Consider the following 7,488-nt stretch of genomic DNA (forward strand, 5'->3'; position numbering starts at 1 on the left):
AATCCTGCAGACATAGCCACTGTTCCATTCATGAGCCATTCATTGACTAGGGTACAGTTTTCTCCTAGGCTGGAAGGAACGTACTCACAGAAGTACATATTAAATTCCTTTCCCAGGGAAATGACAGCAGAACCAGCCTCCAAATAGTTACCTGGATTTTCTTCCCTCAAGAGGGAAGGGACAGGAATTACGTATGCAGAATGTCCAGGGATTCTTGTCTGAAATGGTGGAATAAGAAACGTTATTTTCTATTTCTTCTTCTCCACAGTTTCTGGAAATGTCATCAAAGATGTAAGAAATAGAATAGACCTATAACAGGGCTGGAAAGCAAGAAAAGGGTGCCACCAGCCAATCAGAAATTTTGAGGAACCTCTGGAAGATGGTAGGCAGATGGGATTCCAATGGCAGAGTAACTGGAAGAGAGAAAACCCACCTCCTAAAACTGCAAAGGGGAAAGATCTTCAGGGAGAGAGGACAGGACACCAGGGGAATAAAATTACGGACACAGAGCAGCTGGGAGGGCCTTTGCCCCTTACCCTTCCGTCATGAGCGTCCTCAGCTTTCCTGCCTGCTCCCTACATCCACCCCCCAAATGTCATGCCTCCCCACTTAGCTGTTCCTTTACTTAACCCTACTACAGCCCTTCTGTTTGTTGATTGAGATAGTATCCACATGACCATTTTAAAACTCTCAAAACCTCAAGACACAGGTATTATTATCCCCATTTTACAGATAAGGAAACTGGGGTTTTAAAAATTAAGTAACATGCCCAAGACCACACAGCTAACAAAGGGCAGAGCTCAGATTTAAGTATCACTTGACCCTGCAAACATATTCTCTTAAATACCCCACTCTACAGCTCTTTTGTCGATGAGGAGAGCAAATAAAAACAGAAACAAAATTACAGAAGAAATATTTAGCAACCCAAGAGAGCCACAGGCTTCCCAGAACTTCCACTCCAGCCATTTACGTAAAAATAATCATGGCTTAATTATGCAATGTTCTTAGCTCCTTATAATAATGGCTCCCCTAGGTTCATTTTTTGGAAACATTTAGTTGAAGATTTTTTTTTAGTTGAAGATATGTTTTTGTAATTAAATGCAACCAAGAGTTTCCATTCATTTAGGCTTTGCACCACCTCACAAAACCAAATGAGTAAGACTTTGCTGTATAATTTTTAAAAGTGCAACAACAAGAAGTCCTTATAATGAATTTTTAGTATAAATACAAATTTTATTATTTAAAATTAAAATTGTTTAAAAATTAAATTAAATAAAAAATTGTTCTTCTTTCAGTTTTATCAACGTGTAATTGACATCCAGAATTCAAGGGGTACAGCCTAATGACTTGACTTACCTATCTTGCAAAATGATCACCTCAATAATTTTAGTTAATGCACATCATCTTATCTATAAACTATATTATCGATAAAGAGCCCATCCCTCAGCTCTGATCTGTGCTTTTTTATATGCTTCCCTCTATCCCTCTTTTTAATTTTATAATTTTTTAAAAGATTTTATTTTATTTTATTTTTAAATTTTTTTTTAAAGATTTTATTTATTTATTTGACAGAGAGATAGCGAGAGAGGGAACACAAGCAGGGGGAGTGGGAGAGGGAGAAGCAGGCTTCCTACGGAGTGGGGCTCGATCCCAGGACCCTGGGACCATGACCTGAGCCGAAGGCAGACGCTTAACGACTGAGCCACCCAGGCGCCCCAAAAGATTTTATTTTTAAGTAATCTCTACACCCGATGTGGGGCTTGAACTCACAACCCCGAGATCAAGAGTCGCATGCTCTGCCGACTGAGCTAGCCAGGTGCCCCATCCCTCTTTTTCTTCTTTCCTTTATTTCTTCGCCCAAAGTAGGTGTTTATATTGGTCCTTGGTGATAGCGATAGTAACATTAATAGTGATGATGATCATCATCACAACGTCCAGTGAGTGCTTACCAAGTGCCAGGCACTATGCTAAGTGCTCATCTTGTTCACTGACAACCCTATCATCCCCAGTTTACAGAAGAGAAAACTGAGGCTCAGAGATCATTAAGTGGCTTGCTTAAGGTCAGATGGTTATTAAATAGAGTGTGGAATTACCTCCTGCTTTGTAACAAACCACCCCGACATTTATGGCTTAACAACAATTTATTGAATTCATGACTCGGCGGTTGGGCAGTATGGTTGTTCTGAGCTCAGCAGGGCTCACTCATGTGTCTCCAATCACCTGGTGAATTGGATGGGGGCTGGCTGGGCTAGCATGGCCACAGCTGCCTCATCTATGCTCCACAAGCCTCTCAAACTTCAGCTGGTCACGTGGCCCCCGGGCAGGGGTCCAAGTGAGCAAGCAAAAGCTGTAGAGCTTCTTGGGACCCAAGCTTGGAACTAGCACAATATCACGTTTGCAGCATTCTATTGAACAAGAGCAAGTCGCAAGGCCCAGATTCAAGGGATGGGGAAGTAGACTTTGCATGGAGTGACCTGCAGGGAAGCAAGACACAGGGAGGGAAAATAGTGAAGCACCTTGTGCAGACCATCTACCATGTGGAGAAACTGGGTGCAAATCCACACCCATCTAATGCCAAAGTTCTTACATTTGAACAGATGTCCTGAAAGGATTCTCAACTTATAGAGTCAGAAAGTCCTGGTAAATCATTAATGTCCACTGGGTCCCCGGTTACTCATCTGGAGATGATTCTGGGACATAGAACTGGAAATTCTGGGTGGTTTCTGTTCCCTTTAATTAAGACAGAAAAGAGGATCACATTTAGGATGCCAAATAATTAGCTTTTCTGTCTATGGAGGAGCATCAAGAGGGAAGAGACTTTAACTCAAGTGGAAAAATTAGAAGCAACTTAATTCTTATCATTACAAGTAATATATTTTTGTTTTAGAAAATGCAGATAAGCATCAAAAAATGATCATGGCCTCTAGTTGCAAAATATACACAAAATATATATAAGAAACATGTAGGCACCATGGCCGATTGTTTATGGTTTCCGAAAGAGGGTGCCAAGTATTTCAGCAGAAATGCCTCCTAGCTAAGAGACTGAGAAGGGGGGGCGCCTGGGTGGCTCAGATGGTTGGGCGTCTGCCTTCAGCTCAGGTCATGATCCCGGGGTCCCGGGATTGAGTCCCGCATCGGGCTCCCTGCTCTGCGGGGAGCCTGCTTCTCCCTCTGCCTCTCTCTCTCTCTCTCTCTGTCATGAATAAATAAATAAAATCTTAAAAAAAAAAAAAGGGACTGAGAAGGAACCCTGCCTCAACTGGCACCCTGCTTGTGTGTTAGCCACGCTTGAAGACTCATACTCCAGGTAGCTGCCCACCTGTTCCACCTTGAGACCTCCTCAGAAGATTCTTCCGATTGGTGTCTGGATGGAGCTTGCTCACAAACCTGTCCTTGGCACTGCTCGTTCCCCTCCAGACCAAACAGAAATGCCAAATGGAGATCACAGGTCACTTCTTTCCAAGCATGTGATCCAAATGGCAAATCTCTAATTGCCAAGGGCTGTAAATGTGATTATTTTCAGCAGGAATTTATTGACACCAGTTATCAACTGCTTCTTGGCATTGCTGCTTTCATTGCTCATTCTTTTATTCTTCAGTGTGATTGTAATAACCACCACACTTTGGATGAAGATCAAACAGCTCGTTTGCATAATGAATTGCTATAAATAATGGCCGGTGTGGGACACAACAATTACAAGAAAAAATGTTTCTTGTGGCTGAGGTGGCAAAAACAAGAAATTTAAAACAATCTATTAATCCACAGGGTTGCAGCTGTTGAAAAATAATGCAGTAAATATACGTATATTAATATGGGAAGATTTCCAAACTGTCTTATTGAAAGCAGATCGTGACACAGAGATGCTAGGGCAAGTAGTTTAGTCTGGGAGATCCTTCAGCACGCATCTGCAGATTGTCCCATTCAAGGGACGAGGGAGATGTCATTTGTTGAGAGATGCTCCTGGGAAGTTTAAATTCCTTGGCACTCCTGGTCTGCCACAGAGGTTGGCAGAGGAAGCTTTAAGGACCAGAGAAAGCACTCAGGGGAGAGTTACAGGTACTGACAATTGGAAACTGGACAGGCACGCATGGAAGTGGCAAGAGTTGGGGCATTTTTATGGGTGGAACATGAGCAGTGTGTTGCATGTGTGAAGGAAGGAAGGAGAGAAGGAAGGAGGGAGGGAGGGGGAGAGGAAGGAAGGAAAGAGAGAAGGAAGGGAGGGAGGGAAGGAGGAAGGAAGGATGGAGGAAGGAAAGATGGGAGGGAGAAAGGAGGGAAGGAAGGATGGGAGGGAAGGAGAGAAGGGAGGAAGGAAGGAGGGGAGGGAGGGAGGGAGGAAGGAAAGTAGGAAGGGAGGAAGGAAGGGGTGAGGGAGGAAGGAAGGGGCGAGGGAGGAAGGAAGAAAAGAGGGAAAGAAGGGAGGGAGGGGGGAAGGAAGAAAAGAGAGAAGGAAGGGAGGGAGGGAGGGGGAAGGAAAGAGAGAAGGAAGGGAAGAGGAAGGAAGGAAAGAGAGAAAGAAGGAAAGGAGGGAAGGAGGGAGGAAGGAAAGATGGGAGGGAGGAACGAGGGGAGGAAGGAAGGAAGGAAAAATGGAAGAGAAGGAGGACAGGAGGGAGAGACAAAGGGAAGAAAAGAGAAGGAAAGAGAGAAGGAAAAGAAAGATATGTTGCTTAAATTTATTTATTTAGACATAGAGAAGGAGCTGGAAGGTTGCAAAGCAAACTCCTGGTTATTATGGCTTTGGGGGAATGGAATGGAAGTAGGGGCAATGGGGAAGAGGAAGAATTATCATATACTCTGTATACTTATGTATTGCTTAATTGTTTTACAATGCAAATGCATTCAGGTACTACTTCTGTAACTAAAAAAAAAAAAAAGAAAAAAGAGAAAATACTGCATGCTGTAGCTTCATTATAAAAAGAAATCCTTGCCATCTAAGGACAGGCATAACTTTGCCCTTAGAATATGCTGCTGCACCTTTTTGCGTGGTTAGTAGTTTAATTTGGTGGAGGGAAGGTAAACATGCTTCTCATTTTATTATTATTATTGATTTTTTAGATAATATAAGCACACCATTTGGAGAATAGCATAAAAATCTGAAAGAAGTCGGGACGCCTGGGTGGCTCAGTTGGTTAAGCGACTGCCTTCGGCTCAGGTCATGATCCTGGAGTCCCGGGATCGAGTCCCGCATCGGGCTCCCTGCTCAGCAGGGAGTCTGCTTCTCCCTCTGACCCTCCCCCCTCTCATGCTCTATCTCATTCTCTCCCTCAAATAAAAAAAAAAAAAAAAAAAAATCTGAAAGAAGTCATCCATGGTAATTGCTATAACCTCTGTAACCACTATAACCTTGATCCTTATTCTCAGGGCTGAGTTCGTGAAATTCCTAATGGTTTTTGTTGAGAGAGCTACTTGTAGGCATATAAATCAGAGTAAGTTTTTTGGGGGGAACCACTTTGGTATTATATATCAAAAGCCTTAAAACTATGCATGCCCTTTGACACAAATTCTACTTAACAGGGACCTATCCTAAGGAAACCACGTGAAGACAAAGGTGTCTTCAGCCTAAAGACAATGTTTATTGAAGTATTGTTTATAATTGTGAAACCATCCAAATAGGGATGGGCTACAAAATATAGACAGATCTGGGTTAGAATTTAGAATTTTGGCTTCTCTTTTCTTTTTTTTTAAAAGATTTTATTTATTTATTTGAGAGAGAATGAGATAGAGAGAGAGAGCATGAGAGGGGGGAGGGTCAGAGGGAGGAGCAGACTCCCTGCCGAGCAGGGAGCCCGATGCGGGACTCGATCCCGGGACTCCAGGATCATGACCTGAGCCGAAGGCAGTCGTCTAACCAACTGAGCCACCCAGGCGCCCGAATTTTGGCTTTTCTACTTACTAACTTACTAGTTGTGTGATCCTGGTCAATTAACAATTTATCTGACATAGATAGATCTAGAGATAAAAATGAGAATCAAAGATACACGCACATACACAGGATTATAAGTATCTACTCCATTGATTTGAAATGTTTGAGTGAGATAATCCATGTAAAACATTTAGAAGAGTGTTTGGCACATAGTAGGTCCTCAATAAAAGGTAGCTATTAAGAAAGAATGGTTCGGGCGCCTGGGTGGCTCAGTTGGTTAGGCGACTGCCTTCGGCTCAGGTCATGATCCTGGAGTCCCAGGATCGAGTCCCGCATCGGGCTCCCTGCTCAGCGAGGAGCCTGCTTCTCCCTCTGACCCTCCCCCCTCTCATGCTCTCTCTATCTCATTCTCTCTCTCAAATAAATAAATAAAATCTTTAAAAAAAAAAAAGAAAAGAATGGTTCATGCATGTGATAGAACGTATGTGTGTAAGAGGATTTTCAATGGCATGGAAATGCTATTTATAAATCAAATAAAAACTAGGGTTCAAAATTCTTGAGTATGATCTTAGCTACAGAGAGAGATTAAGAAAGAGAAAGGGAGAGAGATAAAGACAAAAGATCAAGACAGGAAGAGAGAATATACTAAAATACTTATACCGCGAATTAAACTAGGTGATAATTGACTTTCTCTTCATGCTTTTCTCTAAATAGAATATATCTGAATGACTAAAGCCCTAGCCTTTTCTCTGAGGCGCCTAAGAATTCTTCCTTCTTTGGACAGAGGTATCTTTTATCATAACCCTAAGAAGGACTTCTACTGGAGAAAGAACTGTTCTTAAATCTCAATGGTATTGCTAAGGCCAACTTTTCTTTCTCTTCTTTTTTTAAGACCAACTTTTCAAATGTTAGATGTTATGCAGGGAAAGACATCATTCTGGTGAGGCAGCTCCAATTGTTCAGGAGCAATTCTAGAAGTTTGCAGGTATGAGCCATTAGCAGCAGCTGGGAGTTGGGCACACTGAACTAGTAAAGGGATCCCAGGAGACCTAGATGGGTTACCAGCAGTATCTGCCTCAAAGGGGTCAATGGAAATTAGCCTCTCTCTACCCCGTCTCCCTTATGAGGAGCCAGGAGAGTAACATGAAGCCATCTGGTTGCTCAGATGCTTGACTTAGGTGGAAGATGTGGGAAAAAAAGACCTCTTCCTAGCAAAATGGGAGGCAGCATGGGGAAGAAGTTAGAGGAGAAGTTTCCTTCTCTTTCCAGCATGGCCAATGGCTGCGGAAGTGAAAGGTAGGGGAAGGGGGCAAGAATGCAGTAGATGGAGGAGGGAGCCAGTATATTTAGGGCATTGGTTACATTCAGCAAGCAAATAAATGGATTAAGCAAATATTGAGGATAAAGAGGCCTGGGTGTCTCAATGTTGGAGAAGGGAATTATGAACATGGAAACTGGGAGGGCTAGAAAGAACCCTAACCTTGAGGCGCCTGGCTGGCTCAGTCAGCAGAGGATGCAACATTTGATCTTGGGGTTGTGGGTTCAAGCCCTGTGTTGGGTATAGAGATTACAGAAAGAAAGAAAGAAAGAAAGAAAGAAAGAAAGAAAGAAAGAAAGAAAGA

General features: G+C 42.7%; 1 protein-coding gene across 1 annotated transcript in view; it reads left to right on the top strand.

Moving 5' to 3' along the window:
* Positions 1 to 7,488, top strand: part of SVOP (SV2 related protein) — a 51,923-nt gene that overhangs the window by 22,119 nt on the left and 22,316 nt on the right. The gene's annotated exons all lie outside the window — the stretch shown is intronic.

Source organism: Mirounga leonina, unplaced genomic scaffold (genome assembly GCF_011800145.1).
Source record: "Mirounga leonina isolate KUSES-001 unplaced genomic scaffold, KU_Mleo_1.0 Mir_171, whole genome shotgun sequence".
Classification (NCBI taxonomy): domain Eukaryota; kingdom Metazoa; phylum Chordata; class Mammalia; order Carnivora; family Phocidae; genus Mirounga; species Mirounga leonina.